Genomic DNA, 16,350 nt, shown 5'->3' with positions numbered 1-16,350 from the left:
GATCTGAGCACACAAAGCCCATCTCACTGATAACTTGAGGGCTGTTCAGATTTTTTTTAAAGCCCTCACATGCTCACCGAGAGGGCAGGGGATCTGTGCCATGCTCTGCTAACCCTCCACAGAAGCTATGCAGACACTATTAATGAGAAAGGGCCCAGTGCATGTGCAGATGTACACACAGAGAGAGCTCTTCCTCATTGTCAGGATCCTGAGCCAACCAGGCTTCCTAATTATAAGGAAGAGCTGCCAAGAACATAAGACACATTCTTAATAATGCTGCATGCCGAGTGTGGCTGGAGGTGCACTTGCCTATGCGGGGTGTGTGAATGGGTACAACCAGTAGCCATGGTCCCGCTTCCCCCACATGCATTGGGGATTTGCATTCAGAGAACATCTGAATAACCCCCCTGGAGCCTCCACTGGGCAAAAGGCAGGATATCATAGAATTGTAGAGTTGGAAGGGACCACAAGGGTAATCTAGTCCAACCCCCTGCAATGCAGGAATCTTTCGCCCAATGCAGGGCTTAAACCCATGACCCTGAGATTAAGAGTATTAATCAATCCATCCATCCAACCCTTCAATCCTACTTGTGCTGGTTGCTCTGTGGTTATCCTTGAAACATGACACTGCTTTTACTGTATTGCTTCCCTTGGAATGCCTCTGATGTTTTGCCGAGTGGAAACCTTCAAATTTGTCTTAGAAGCTCATGCAAGGCAACTCTGTGGCTAAGGAATATTTATTCAAGTAGGAAGACCTACTTCACTGAAATATGAGTGAGATGCAGGGATGGCCCTACCATTAGGCGAAAGGAGTGAACTACCTTCGGAGGAAGATGCCGGTTGTTGTTCTTCAGCTCCCCGCAACCCTGCGGTATTTCCCTCTTTTGAAGGACAACTTTCTATGCCACATGGCCTGCCTTGGACCCTTCAGAGTAGACTAGCCTGGTTCTTTCAGGGTGTATCTTGTGGATACAAAATTGCATGATTCCTTTTATTTCTTATGTTCAGGAGTGGATATCCTTAGCCAGCCAAAACAGCACCACACAGAGAGAGAGAGAGGTATCAGCAGGCTTGCAGAAGCACACAAAATATTTACAAAAATATTTGGGGTGGGGCACAGCCCACTGAGACCCAAAGATGCTTAGTGGACTGTTCTGTTGTGGTGCGGATAGAAGAGACTTATCCAAAGTTCAGACCCTTGGTGCATCCTGGCTGACAGTCCCCAGGATTGCAGGCCAGGTCTCTCCCAGCTGGGAGATGCTGGGGCCTGAACCTGCGAGAGGGTGTGGAGGCCGCTCAAAGAACAAGACATGGGTGTAGCCAGGATTTATGTTGTGGGGGCAGGACTTTTGTTGGGGGGTGGGCAAACCAAGCTGTCCGTGACTGGATTGGTCAGTTGTTTAAGTATTTTTATTTATTTGTTGTCGTTCAGTCGTGTCCGACTCTTCGTGACCCCATGGACCAGAGCACGCCAGGCACGCCTATCCTTCACTGCCTCTCGCAGTTTGGCCAAACTCATGTTAGTAGCTTCGAGAACACTGTCCAACCATCTCATCCTCTGTCGTCCCCTTCTCCTTGTGCCCTCCATCTTTCCCAACATCAGGGTCTTTTCCAGGGAGTCTTCTCTTCTCATGAGGTGGCCAAAGTACTGGAGCCTCAACTTCAGGATCTGTCCTTCTAGTGAGCACTCAGAGCTGATTTCTTTAAGAATGGATAGGTTTGATCTTCTTGCAGTCCATGGGACTATCAAGATAAATAATATGCCCGTGGCTGAAATAATATGCCCATGGGCCATGGCTGAAATAAGACCAACTGCACAAATTAGGCTCATGAAGAAGATGCCCTGCAAATTCCATTTCTAGTTTCCCATATTAAATATCCCGATTCTTTTGTGTAGCTACCACTTTGGACCCTTAAAGTTCCCTTGCCCCCACACCCCTTCCTTCGAAGGAAAGCGATTAAGCGATTCTTTGAAACCACCCCTTGCCCAAGGGTTTGCAGCCAAGTTTAGAAAGCCTGTTTGTGACCGTTCATCTTGGACCTGCTGCATGCAAGGTTGCAAATGCGCGGAAATAAGCTCCTGACACCCCCCCCCCCGTTTGCTGCGTTTGAAACGCCCGGGGAAGGAGAGAGAGTGAGTAGCCAGCCTTGAGCCTAAGGGGGCGGCGGCGGCGGCGGCGGCAGAGGGAGGGGGGAGCGGTTTGAAGCGGGAGGCGAGTGTGATTTGTTTGGTGATCGGAGCCAATAGCAAGCTTAGACTTTGATAATATCCCCATGCGGTGACTGAGAGGAGTCAGTGCAAAGCCTCTCTCCTCCAGTGGGTCTCTCCAGGCAAGGCAGCTCCAGCTCCTGGCAAAGCGAGGCGCACGAAGCTCTTCCGCAGCAGACTTCCCTATGGGCATCGGAGCAGCGACCTTGGCAGAGCCCACTTGCTAAAGCCACTGCCCTGGAATATATACCTCTAAAACCCCGGACAGAGAGAGCAGGCGACAGCTGTTCCAGCAACAGACAGGTACTCCATCCTAGCTGGGGTTCAAATATTTATTGTATGTGTGCCTGTGTTTTGGCCCACTACCTTCAGATGCATTGAAATAGGGCGTGGGGTGTCTTGGATAAGCGAGGTTATATGTAAGAATGTGCGTGTGGGTTTATTATTATAACCTTTGGAATTTTCCACTTCTATTCTTTTCTCTTTTTTCAATGGGGAAATTCCTCTCCAGCTATTTTTTACCTGGGTGAGCGATCTGTACATGGAACCAATCCTCCTTTATTTGTGATAAAACGTATTATGAAAATACAACACCTCTCTTTAAGGCATCACCTACGATGTGAACCTCAGTCTTTGGGAAAATCCAGTCTCCCAGCATCCTGCTGGTTTTAGACAAAAAAACCAAGCCAGTTTTCATGGGTCCTCCTGCTCTCAGCAGCCTAGTTCGTGCCGAGTCCTGTAGCTCTAAGGGACCACGATTTTTACACCTGAGGTTTGTCTTGAGGGATGTTTTAGGGCGCTGCTCTCCCTGCCGGGGAAAAGCAAATTCTCGTGGTGGATTTGACTCCTGGGCGGGGGTGAAGGCAGCACCAGGATGGGGGGTGAGATAGAAGTTGATTATAGAACCTCACACCCAAATTAGCTCAAAGAACACATGGCACCATTTTTAACCATGTACTTTGAAAATATACAGTATAATTTTAGATATTTTGAAGAGGTGCATCATCATAATAGAAGTGCTTCTCTATCCCAGGTTCCCCCCCCCCCACTTTAAAACCTGAATCAACAATTTTTGCATTCGTGTAATACCTGAATAAACCTTGGTGCCGCCTATCTTTTCAAAATTGCAGTCGCTTTTATTTTTAGTGCAGGGTTGTGCAAGTGGTTATATAACTTTCTTTAGGGGATTTTCGAGGACAAAATTAATAGCTTATAACAGGCGAGACTTTTCTTTATTTTCGAGAGGGCAAAGTTCTTAAAGAGGGGCGAAAAGGACTGCAGAGTTGAAAAGCACTCACTTTAAAAGCCTCTTGAATGCTGTAAGTTGAACCTGAGTCCCAGCCAGCCCCAATCACTATAGAAAATGGTTTTTGATGTAAATCTGCAGGAATCCAAACAATGCCTTCTGAATAAAATAGCAACAGGTGCAAGATCCACTTGCTGTGCCTTAATTAGCACTTAGCATATCAGACCACATCAGTGCTACTGCATGCTAATTCACTATGAAATCTAACATCAGTTCAGGTTCTTGACTTCCCACCAACACAAATACAATGCAGGCACTGTGCTGCCTTGCTGGATTAATTTTCTTTACTGTAGAATAAGGTTAGGAAATAAATATTGTCTAAATCATTGTTCTGGTATGCAGTGTGCGGACTGAAAAAGCAAGCAAGGCTTATTTTCTTTTAACGTCTGTGTATATATTTGTCTGTCTGTGCTCTTTTGCTGCCCAATCATTAGGTAGAATAAAAAGATTATCACACCTTGTTGAAAATTGATCAGAAAATGTCCAGACCTATCCCAAGACCAGTTATAGCTTGTGCACTCAAAACCTTAAATGTTTTTGATCCTAAGGACGCTCATGCGTTTTGCACAAGAAGTACTTCCCCGTGAGGTTGCAATCTTGCACATATACACTTGGTGTTGCCCTCTTACATTCATTGAGAATTACTGTGAATAAGTAAGTGATTATGGCATGTAACATGCCAACCCTGATCATAGACCCAGATAGTTGGAATAAAATGTTAATGATTTCAATGGACAATAAATTTGTTTTACAAGCAATTGGCCCCAGTCCAGATAAAGGTAGTTACATCCAATACCTGCTGAAATCAATGGGACAAACTGGGGACAACGAACATATTGGAACTTAATGGTGTCTTGATAGAACAAGAAGTTACACCTGGCTCCGAGAGTGGCAATATCAATTAGATGCCAGAGCGGCATTTGTCACCAGATTTAAACAAATGAAACCAATATGTTTCTGACATAACATTCTGTGCTCATAATCATGTGAAAGGCTCATGTCTGAAACCCTAGAGAGCTGCTGCCAGTCAGAGTAGACAACATTGAACCGGATGGACAAATGGTCTGACTCTGTGTAAGGCAGCTTCCTGTGTTTATTACAGCATAAGCTTATTTTTATGCCATAATAAATATGCTAGTTTTTAAGGTGCCACAAGACTCTTAGTCTATTGCTGCAGGGGAGAAAACACTGCCGAAGTTGGGAAATGTTACTTAGGGTTGTGGAATCTGATGAACAAATTTGTTTAGGTCACATAGTTGAACAGTGTGAAATAAGATAATAAAATGTTGCATGGTCCTTGTTCCTGTGTCAGGTTCCTTACAAATCTGGAATGAATGGGTTCAGAAGAGCAACCTCAGCCATTCTGTAAGCATGCAGAAGCGATGAGAAAACCTTTGACTCTGCTTGGAAAAGGTGGATTTGGTTTTAGCTGCTGAGATAGGATATTTATCTATTAATAATCTGCATGGCACTTAACTGGTTTTTACAAATGCACCGCACTAAAAAAAATAAGGGTGTGTGTAAATTGCAATTTATTTACTTACAGCCTTCTTATACCACAGATTAACACTAAATTAATCACCATGGCAGGGGAAGTGAATATGACTTACAAAGACAGCCCAGTTATCATATTATTGTAAACTGATGTCTGACCTTAATTTCCACATATCTACGCAGTGAAGATTAGGAGCAAGCCTCTGGCTCAATATCATGTAGAGAACACAAAGTCTACACAAATCAGTCCTGCTTACCTCTATAGTCCCTCCTTATCAAACCCATCACTCGTCTTTTCCCAGTGGGTACAGAATGGCTCCCCCACACACAAACATGTCTGGATCAATTCAGAGCTGGCCCTACCATTAGGCAAAGGGAGGTGATCACGTCAGGAGGTGGGTGCTGGGGTCCACGCCACCCCCCTTGCTTTTATCCTCCTGAACTGAAGCTGCCAATGCTTGCTTGTTGCTGGGCTGGGCTGGGTTGTCTGTCGCTGTTTCATCTAAGAATGCAAGAAGATCCTGCAGGATCAGGCCAATAATCCCATTAGTCCAGCATCCTAATGTTCCCACAGTGGCCTGTAAGCTCAGGGAAGCCTGAGCCCAAGAGCATTTTCCCCTACTGCAGTTTAGCAACTGGTATTCAGAAATATTACTGCCTCCAGCTGTGGAGGCAGAGCATAGCCTTATTCTCCATGAATTGTCTCATCGACTTTTCACACCATCCAAGTTGGTGGCAATCACTGCCTCCTGCAGGGGCGAGTTCCATAGATTTGGAAGCACCTTCTTGCATCTTCTCTGAAACGTCCACAAGTTGTAGTGTGACGGCAGAGGGGAGAAGAGCTTTTGTGTCTCTCCACTTTCCCCAGGCCATGCATCATTTTATAGTCTCCTTTTCCCGATGTGTGGCAGGCAGTGCCACTGGGAAATGGCACTGAATGAGTGAACAGGCAGAGAGGCAGCCAGCACTTGACACAGTCCATCAGACATCAATTGCAGACATGTGCTGCCGTCCTCAAATGCTGCCTCTCATGCCACTGCACATTTCTTTGAGCGGGGAGCAAGCCAAGCCGTGGGTGAGCCAGGTGTTGCAGCCCAGAGCTGTGTGTGCTATGAGGTTCTGCCATATGTTTCATTCTTATATTGTGGGCTTTTGTCATTCGGGAGTTGTGATAAGACAGATGTGTGCTGTCTAGTTTCTCTCCCCCCCCCCCTCAAAAAAACACATTGTATCAAACAGAGAAGACTGGAGAGAACAATATCCTGGGAATGTCAGCTGTGCATCTGATGAACAGTGGTTGGCAGCAGCTGAAGATGTGAGGCTTCTCAGGGAGAACGAACCCCTGGTTTCCCCCCTCTCCTGTCTTGTGGCTTACGAAAAAACACACAGCAGCAATAAAAATACTTAAACACTCTAGGGAGATTCTCAGTGACTCCTCTTTGCTTTGGTTAGCAGATCTGCAGGAAACTCAAGACAAATCCTGTGAATCTGTCTGCCTTCTTCTGGGGAGTTCAATCATTCGGGATGCTGCCGTGCACTTTGCCTGCCATTTGCATCAACACAGACTCCCATACTGGAGTTGGGAGACGCCGGTGTTTACGTTAGCAACGGCAGACCCTGGAATCTGCTGGTCCATAACCCGTTGGATAGCGGGGTTAAGCCTAGAACTGGGAGAGCAGATCTCTAATCCCAGCATGGCCATGGGCTCAGTGGTTGTGACCTTATGCAAATTACTCTCGGCCTCAGTTTCCCTTTTGTAAAATCAGAATAGGAGGGACCTCTGTCTCATTCTGAAAAAAAAAAATCCATTGCTGTTTGAAACTTGAGTATATAAGCTAACTGCCAAATGGCACCTTAAACCTAGGTTACAGTCACCACAATGGTGCATTATTTTTTTTAGCCATGAGATTTATTATTATTCATTTCATTTTTATACTACTTTATATTTTAAATAAAAAAATCTCAGAGCAGTTTACCACACATTAAAACATCCGGTAAAACAACCCGGAATAAAACAAATTCAAGCTTCAAGGAAAATATTTCAGATCCTTCTCTAAGTGACATTTTGCTTTCCCCATATTTATTTACCCACTTCATTTATATAGCTGCCCCAGAGCAGAAGTACTCTAGGAAGCCAATGTGGTGTAGTGGTTAGCATGTCAGACTAGGACCTGGGAGATCAGGGTTCAAATCCCCATTCAGTCTTTGTTGTGGGGATTAACGGGCGGGGGGGGGAGCAAACCATGTACTCATTGGAGAAAAAGGTCAGATATAAATGCAATAAATAAGTTCTTCTTACCTACCTAAGAAAGCTGGAGGGGCCAAACAGATGGAGATGCCAGTTGCCAACCTGGCATCCAGAGATTCCACACGGTCACAACTGGACCCACCACACCAGTTGCAAAACATGTCTGGCACCTGGGGGATTTCTAACCCTGGCTGATAGGGGTAGCCTTGGTGGTGTGGGGCAGGGAGTGGTAAGTGAAAGAGAGAGGGAGCTAGAGAACCTGTGTGTGTGCACTCGAGGTTATGCATCTAATAACCTAAGACCCCTGCTGGACCACACCAAAGAGCTGTCTCTTGCAGTGGCAAACCAGATACCTCCACAAGTCCTCATTACTGAAAGCCATATGACTGATGCTTCACTGAAACTGGTATTTGGAGGTACACTGCTTATTACTATGGAGGTTCCATTTAGCTGTGAAGCCTAATCACCATCGATAGACCTGTCATCAGCCTATCTATTTGCCTAATTCTCTTTCAAAGCCATCTATGCTTGCTATGGGCTATTTCTGCATCCTTTTGCTGGGAACAGTATGAAGTTCTTTCTGTTTTCTGTCCTTTATTTTAATTTTAAACTGGAAGCTGTTAATTCATATCTTTACTGGGTATTATTACAAAGTTCCCCCAAAAAAGAATAGGATTCAACATTGTCTTGTGTTTTGCTGCTTAGTACATAAAGAAGAGATGCTCTTTTAAAATCAAGCTGACTTTGTTCCCTTGCCCAAACTACAGTTGTCATTTGGACCACTTCCCATACCTTAAATACTCCCTAAATATTGATACTGACCCACCATTACAACTAATTGCCATAAAAGCAGCAGGTAAAGTGGCAACATTTCTCTGTCCTCTAGTAAAACCAGAACTTTAACGTGTCCAAATGAGATAACTAGTGGTTCCGAATGGTAATGCCTATTCTGCAATAATCTGACTTTGCCCTTTATTTGTTACCTTTTATTTCACTGCATCTCCCTCAGTTTTAGTGTTATTGAGAAAAAGCTTCTCTCTGTCCACTTTCTCCACACTGTGCATAATTTTGTATTTTATTTTATATATTTTTTAAAAAAATCTAAACTAAAAAGTTCCATGTGCTTTGCCTTTCCTCTTAGGGAAATCTTTAACTAGTTTTCATTAGTGTTTAAAACTTTAATAAACACACCAAACTGTTTTCCATGACTTGCTCTGAGCATAAGGGTGGTAACAGTAACAGTCAAACCAACACACTCACACACACACACACACACACACACTGTGGTTCTGGTGATTCCTTTTGTTCAAAGTTCTCATTTTAAATCGTATCCTCTGGAAAATTTGCATAATCACAGAAACCATTGTGGGCGTCAGAAAAAGAAAAGACAGAAAGAGAAAAGAGAACATGTACACACCACAGCGATGATGCCTCTACATTATTGCTTCCTTTGTCTCGGAAAGCTCTAATCAATACGTAATCTTGCAGTCCAATCCTATGCATGTGTATTAAAAAAGGTAAAGGTAAAGGGACCCCTGGCAGTTAAGTCCAGTCGCAGATGACTCAGGGGTTGTGGCGCTCATCTCGCTTTACAAGCGCTTTACTCTAGAATTACCGGTAAATGGAAATTATCTCTACTATAAGCAGGTAAGCATATGTTGGGTGGCAGGCAATATTGTTATATGTGCTGAACAGCTCAGTTGGTAGAGCATGAGACTCTTAATCTCAGGGTTGTGGGTTTGAGTCCCATGTTGGGAGAAAGATTCCTGAATTGTAGGGGGTTGGACTAAATGACCCTCGTGGTCTCTGCCGACTCGATGATTCTATGAAAACTAGTCACTCAGAGCCCTTAACCACATCTTTAGCAAACTGCTAGCTGGAAGACAGCAGTACAGTTAATTGGGTTGCCTTCCCGAACCTTAACAGAGCTGATCGATATTTAAGAGTTTCGCAGAAAAGAAAATGTACCATGTGCAGCTTTACTCTAGCTTTGTCATGGGAGACGCAATGAATGATGATGAAATTGTTCCTTCTACGAGACTCTAAAAGGTGCAGCAGACTCCCCAGGGTCTGAACCTGGTAATGTTAAGTGGCTGGCAGCATCTCTTCCTAGAGTGGGCACTACCTGGTGGGTATGATCTAACCACTTCCTTAAGGCCCCCCACGACCCAATGTGAGTCTCTCTCTCTCTCTCTCTCTCTCTCTCTCTCTCAATAAGAGACAGCTGAAGTACCAAAACAGTTTAGCAAACAACGTACTGTACTGTACTATACTATATGGGATCACGTACTGCCTGTTGGCAGCTAGGCTGGAGATCACTAAGCCCTGGAAAAAATATGGAATTATTATTTCTCAATGGCATAAAGCTTTATGGTGGCTCATACTCATGGAAGCACTATACAGCAAGGAGATGTACTTTATAGCGCGGCACAAAACGACTGCTTTATTGATCATTCATATCACACGCTAACAGAAATCGAGACGCGTAACTTCCCCCTCGGCCTCGTACCACATTCTGGAAGGATGTGAGCTCTTTACAATATCACAGCACATCGTCTAATGCAGCCTTCCCCCCCACAGCTGGTGATCTCCAGATGTTTTGCACAGCTGCTCGCATCTGCCCCAGCCAGCAGCTTGGGGGAGGCTGATCTAATGCATGACTCTCTTTTTATACTAATTTTCTTGCAATGTGTATGTCATTCAGTTCTGCTTCAGGGTTGACCTCCCCCTCCCCCACTTTGCAATTCTGAAATGCTTAATAAAAATCAGGATGATAGCCAGTGTTAGCTGCATTCAGAACAGACCCATTCAAATCAATCTTTTCAGGATATGACTAATATTGGCTGTCACCCATAGCTAATACATATGTTATCACACCTACAAATCAGCAGATTTGTTATCTGTCAAAATCAGTGCTTGGAAAGAACTAGTTCAGTTTAACAAAGTTCACTGAATTAGTTCAAAAATATCTGAACTAGGTCTGAGAGTAGTTCCCATAACTGCCAGTAGAGCTTTGAATGATTTCTATTGCATCTTCAAGTTTATTCTCCTATTAGAAGAGAATGATGTAGTTTTTGGGGTTTGTTTTTTTACTCTTTAGACACTTTGGAGCTTTTAGCTTAAAGTTTTTTATGCTGTGAACCACCCAGAGAACTGTGGATGAAGGGCAGTATAAATAATAATAATAATAATAATAATAATGTCCATAATTTTTGGGGGGGGGGGGAACAGTGCAGATTCCACTGTGTGTTTCAATGTTTTATTAGTCTTTTTAAGTATAAATACTTCAACACTGAATTCTGAATTTTATTTTTTACTTTTTCCAAGGACAATCTGAATTAACTTGAACTATGAACTGAACTAGTTCATTTTGTAAAGGGATCAGCATGAACTGGAATTCGTTCCTTTTTAAATTGATCTTTCCAGGCTCTGGTCACGGTGCATACAATCCATGCACCTTCTAATAGCTTAGTCATGTTTCTCTCATAATAAGTTTATGAGTTTAAAGCTGCACACCTACGGACTTCCGGCGGCGACGCCATTGCGGAGCGGTCGTGGGTTGCCTCGGCTGCGAGGCGACCCAGTCCGTCCCGGGGGTTGGAGCCCCGCTACCGCAAAGCGGGGCTCCGATGGGGTGCGGGAAGAGCGTCCCGCACCCTGGGCTCCCCGGCTATGCCCACTGTGGCTCCGGACCCTTCCCTCGCTCCCCCTGTAAAGGGGGAGTGGGGGTGAAGGGAAAACGGAGCCGGGCTTCAGGGGACATGCCCCAACCGGGACGTGGAGCGGCGGTTGCCCCCGCGATGAGCGTTAATGTTCTACCTGTCAAAGTTCGAGTTTAAGAATCCCGGTGTCGTGAGTATTGGATTGGATTTGTTTTGTGCTTTGAGGACGACCTGGGAGACACTTGGAAAGGGAGCCTGCCTCTTTCCCTTCGGAGGATAGAAAATAACCAGCTTAAGAGACTGCTGTTACAGCGATGGCTACAAAGTATTTAAAATTTGATAAGTGAGACTTTTGGATTTCCCTTTGGGGAATAAACTGGTGGACAGTATCTCTTTTTAAAATTTTTGGTTCTTGCGCCCTGGATTCAGGGAAAATGGCCGTGAGGGACTTTGACTGAATGGAAAGTTACTGGTATTAAGATGGAGAAGTCTGAGAACCGAAACTGCAATTTGACACCTATGCCCGCTTCTGCCATGCTCGGCTTTGTTTTTGACTTGGTTACGAACTGCGAAATGACCCATGAAGAAAGGAGTATTTTATTGAGACTGGAACTGCTCAACCGAAAATTGGAAATATTGAACTGTCATATGTCAAAAAAGTTATATCCCACAGAGGAGACTGTACAGGAAATGGCTGCATTGGAGGAGATCCTCGGCACGGAACTGAAGGGGCTGATTGAACAACAGGATGAAAAGATATGGCGACTCCGGAGTTATGGATCGTCCCTTGGGGGTGGCAGACCCAGGACGGAGAAAACTGTTATATCTAACTCCCGAGGTGAGAGCTTGGGAGTGAAGGTGAGAACTTTATGTTTATGTCTACAAATAGAAGAAGAATGTGATGATGAACCGGAGAGGCTGGGAGAAAAGGTGCGCACCCTGATGTTCTATGCAAGGACTATTGTGGACTTAGTCTGGATCTGTGGACATGTAAAGAGAAAGGATACCTCGAGGAGCAGCTCTGGAGCAAGACGACCAAAGAAAATGGACAGAAGGGGGATAGGGTGAACAGTATTAAGGTATAAAGGAAAAAGGATGTATTATGGTAACCTGAAACTGGCGTGTCAAGACTTTAAGTTTTAGAGAAAGAAAAGAGGTATTCTAAATTTCTGTCATTAACAGCAGTTATAGTCAATGAAGATACTTGTTACGATCTATATTGAAAATAAGGGGATAAGAACTAGAATCTTGTGTGGAATTAATATTAAGCTATAACATGATTTGATTTATGTTAAGTTAAGAATGGGAAAATATTGTTTATTAGGAAACAAGATTTGTTAAAAAGAAGCTTTAGATTTTAACTTTTAGATTTTGTTTTTTTAAGATTATGATGGTATAAGATGTTATTAAAGTAATATTTGGGATTGGAACCGAAGGTGAAAAGGCAGGGGAAGTCTGTACCAAGATTCGACCAAGAATTTTTTTTTTTTACAGCATAAGAAGAAGAATTATTGGTGTTTGTGTATTTGCGTACTTTTAGTTGGGTGTTGGGTTAATGTGGGTGTTGTATTTGTTTGTTGTTTGTTGTAAAACCAATAAATTCTCATAAAAAAAAAAATAAAGCTGCACACCTACAAGAGAGTAGGAGGAAAAATGCAAAGATGGGACTGAATGATGCATTCATAAAACCCAAAGACTGACCTTGAGCAGAAACTAATGGCATTCTCCTCCTCTCTTCTCCACTAATGAGAATTCCATGGGGAGTGGAGTTGCGATGCGAACAAGACTGTTTGTGTGACATCATATTTCATAGTACCGATTTAAGGTATTTGCACAGTGGCAGGTGGGACAGTTGGAAAAGGTTTCTATTTGGTCATTAAGGGAAATGGAAACGTCTGATTAAAGAATGGCGAATGCCTGAAGAGTTACTAGCACTGCACCACTGGAAAACTCTGGGTTGCATTTAAGTTAGTCGTGCTCAGAGCAGAATCATTAAAATGAATGACCAGGACTAATTAATTTCAGTGAAGCTACTTTGTAGCAAAATAGCTTAGTACAGTCTGAAATTCAGGCTTTGTGTGTATAACGTCCCAGGTTCCTTTTTGAAATTTTATTAAAGCTTGAAGGGACATAGAAAAACAGTGTGCTGAAATAAACATCAAATATCAAGCATTTTTAAACATAAAAATTAAAAGAAAATAGATAAGAGGGGAAAAAATAAGGACAAAAATCCCAGTTCTCCATTTATCACCTTCAAAAATTTGTGTAAAATTATTGCTTCATAATAACAGTCAACTCTTTTACTTTCCGTAAACCAGCCAAGTTCATTTTCCTTATTGCGCAGAAAGTCAACCCTTCTCCTCTCATGCCTCACTTTGTCCTCCTTCCTTGCTCCATAGAAAACATTTACTGTTAGAAGAAAAATTCACTCAGGGAACACAGCACAGAGACAGGGTTAACAAAAATTTCATAATTTTAGCACAATGTGCCACCAGCATATCCCCATCCAGACTGGACTCTGAACCTGGCACCATCTGCTAATCACTTACTTTAGAGTAACACCACCGAAGCCAGTTCATCTGAGGTTTGACAACTGCAGCCAGAGATTTTATCAAAAGTAATCAAAACCCACCCTTTATAAAAACAAGCTTGTTTCTTTGGTTTATAATAATATAGCATTTTAGGCTTTGAAGTTTCATTGGGAAATGTTGTGTTGTGCCTTTCCAAAACATGACAAAGTCAGTCCTGGACATAGCCACCATTTTATTTTATTTTAACAAGCAAAATCTATTTTTCCAAGGGGAGTGTTTGCCAGAATTCTGCAGTATGTTTACTATGATAGGGTTAAAGGAAATTTGAAAGTCAAACTCAGCTCAGTAGGAAACTGATAAACACGCATTGTGCCTGTAGGGACACTGCCCAGCAGCACTGGGGAATTTACCATTTAATTTTATTTTAACAGTTCAGGTTTATCCTATAAACAGATATCTCTGCCCACTATAACTGTGCCAGATCTTCCAAAGGTTGGAAAACAGGACTGTAATTTGCAATCATCTCATTCTGTGGGATTCCCAAAAGACAGAATGCCCTATCTATGGATCTCATTCCTTTCCAAAAGACATGATTTAATTCCTGGCACTGTTGACCAGGGTCAAGGTTTAAAGAGACAAAGTTGTAAACAGTGATTCTCAGACACTAAGAAAGGATAGGGTGTAACCCCTTAGAAAAGTTGATCTGGAAGAGGCGTGGAGAGCAATATATTTTGGATTCATTTCTGGAATTGGCAGGCTCTTCCAAATGAGAGAGTATTCTGGGAACTTGAGCTTATTCCTTATTGTTTAGTTGTGCAATGATCACTGTCTCCGTATGAGAGTGTTTTTATAAGAACACAGAATAGAGGTCATGCTGATACTTCTCAGATTTTAAATACATAGTACAAGATGGAACGATGTTTGCATCCCAAGGTGAGCATGAATAGTGACATGTAAAAAACGTAAAGAGAAGCAATTCACCTACAGAGCGCCTAATTTTGTGGACTGGGCAAATTCAGAAGGCAGTATACCTTGACTGTCGTGTGGCTTCTGGCAAATCTCCATTTGAAATATGTGAGTTAAGAAAGACATGTGGCTTAAGATGTGAATACATCTCAGAAAACAATACATTATAAATTGCTTATACCAAACCAGAATAAGGAAACCAGTGGTGTTTCAGCAGGGTCTGGTTGGGAATTTTCAATTACTTGTATAAATGCAAGAGAGAGGAGGCTCAGATTTACTGATGTCCCAAAATGTGGAAAGTCTGCTTGTCTTTATAACAAATTGGGTTAATTTTCTGTCGATTTGATCAACTGATAGAATCAGTTGAAATAACAGGAGGTGAGAACAGTAAAATAAAACACACAGGCTAAGGGAGCAATCCAAACCCAAGTTCCACTGGGATGAGCAGAGCTTGGAAGAGGTGGATCTTCAACTCAGCTGAGGCCAGAGAAAGTCTTGGAGAATGTATGTTCTGGTGGTGTGGCAGGGCTGGGATTCGGGAGATTGACCCTGATTCCAAACTCCATTCAGTTCAGCCATGTGACCTTCAACCTAGTGGAGTTACACTGTAAAAAGAGTGATGCAAGTCTAAACTGTTTTAAAGGCTTCTTTTCCTTCTGCTAGGCTTGGGCTGGCTCAAGTCAACAGGCACCCCATTCCTGGAATAGGAGTAAATTACACTGGTGTAATTTACTCCAGGATAAATCACACTGGCTTTGTATAGCTTAGTTTGTTCTTCTGGCACACAAATACAATATAGGAGAGCCTGACTCTGTGGCCACAAGGGCACTTCCAAACTGTCAGTATTTTGTGGGAGGGTTTTGAGTACACAGCAGGAAATACAGGTTTGCTCAATAAAAGTGGATTAAATTAATCTGTGGCTCTAGCACAACAAATCTACTTTCAAACGAAATGCCCTTTTTGCAGTTAGAAAAGTGACAGGCAGATGCATTGAAAAGTGTGGCATGAACAAATCAGCAATGGGAAGACATCTAAACACCCATCAAGCAAATCAGGACAAATGCAAGATGAATGCTCACTGTCGTATAACTTGATCACAAAAAAATAAGAGTGAATGCCCCATATAAACTTTGTGCAAACAAACTGGGGTGAGTGCTCAGTGAATAGTCCAGGCATAGGCAAACTCAGCGCTCCAGATGTTTTGGGAGTACAACTCCTATCATCCCTAGCTAACAGGACCAGTGGACAGGGATGATGGGAGTTATAGTCCCAAAACATCTGGAGGGCTGGAGTTTGCCTATGCCTGGAATAGTTCATCTGGAGGAGCCCTGAATTCTTTCAAAGAGTGTCTGACTCTTAGGCTGAAACCCTCAACTAGGGTAGTGTGGAGGGGACAGAAAATCAGTTGATCATCTGCATCCAATTCCCCTCTGGATTTTCATCAGCAGGACAGAAATGAAAGTGGAAAAGCACTCTGGTATTCCACCATTCATTTCTACTTTTGAAATTTGATTTTCCTCCCACTGGAAGGGAAATAAACTACTGTATACCAGTTCCTGGGCTGACATACCCCTACCCCACCCTAGTTTGGGAGCATGTTGAGAGAGTGGAAGAGCATTGGATCCATGCCTTCCCCTGACTAATGCCTGGCAGTTCCCAAATCACTTCTGGCACGCCCCCTTTTCAGCCCTACAAATTTCAGCAGGGCAAGGCAAAGTTTCCTTGGGAGTGGGGAAGGAAATCCAAGAATGGGCCATTCTCTCTGCCTGTGGAGAGAGACATGATGCTATGGTCCCTGGGATGCCCTCTCAATCTTATTTCTTAACTCACAATCCTAGTTTTCACATACTATGTTTGAAAACTGGGGCTTTAAATATTGACAAAGCAATCAACCATTCTATATTTCCAGGGCCCCCCCGATCCATTTCACAGAG

At 43.2% G+C, this 16,350-nt stretch overlaps 1 protein-coding gene across 1 annotated transcript in view; it reads left to right on the top strand.

The window, feature by feature from the left end:
* Positions 1–2,221: 2,221 nt before the first annotated feature.
* Positions 2,222–16,350, top strand: part of GREM2 (gremlin 2, DAN family BMP antagonist) — a 38,540-nt gene continuing 24,411 nt past the window's right edge. The window contains exon 1 of the mRNA XM_033144345.1: positions 2,222–2,512. The gene's annotated coding sequence lies outside the window, so the exon portion shown is untranslated. The remainder of the gene's footprint in view (positions 2,513–16,350) is intronic.

The sequence above is a fragment of the Lacerta agilis genome, chromosome 3, assembly GCF_009819535.1.
Source record: "Lacerta agilis isolate rLacAgi1 chromosome 3, rLacAgi1.pri, whole genome shotgun sequence".
Lineage (NCBI taxonomy): Eukaryota > Metazoa > Chordata > Lepidosauria > Squamata > Lacertidae > Lacerta > Lacerta agilis.
This window is presented reverse-complemented; position numbering and strand designations above follow the sequence as displayed.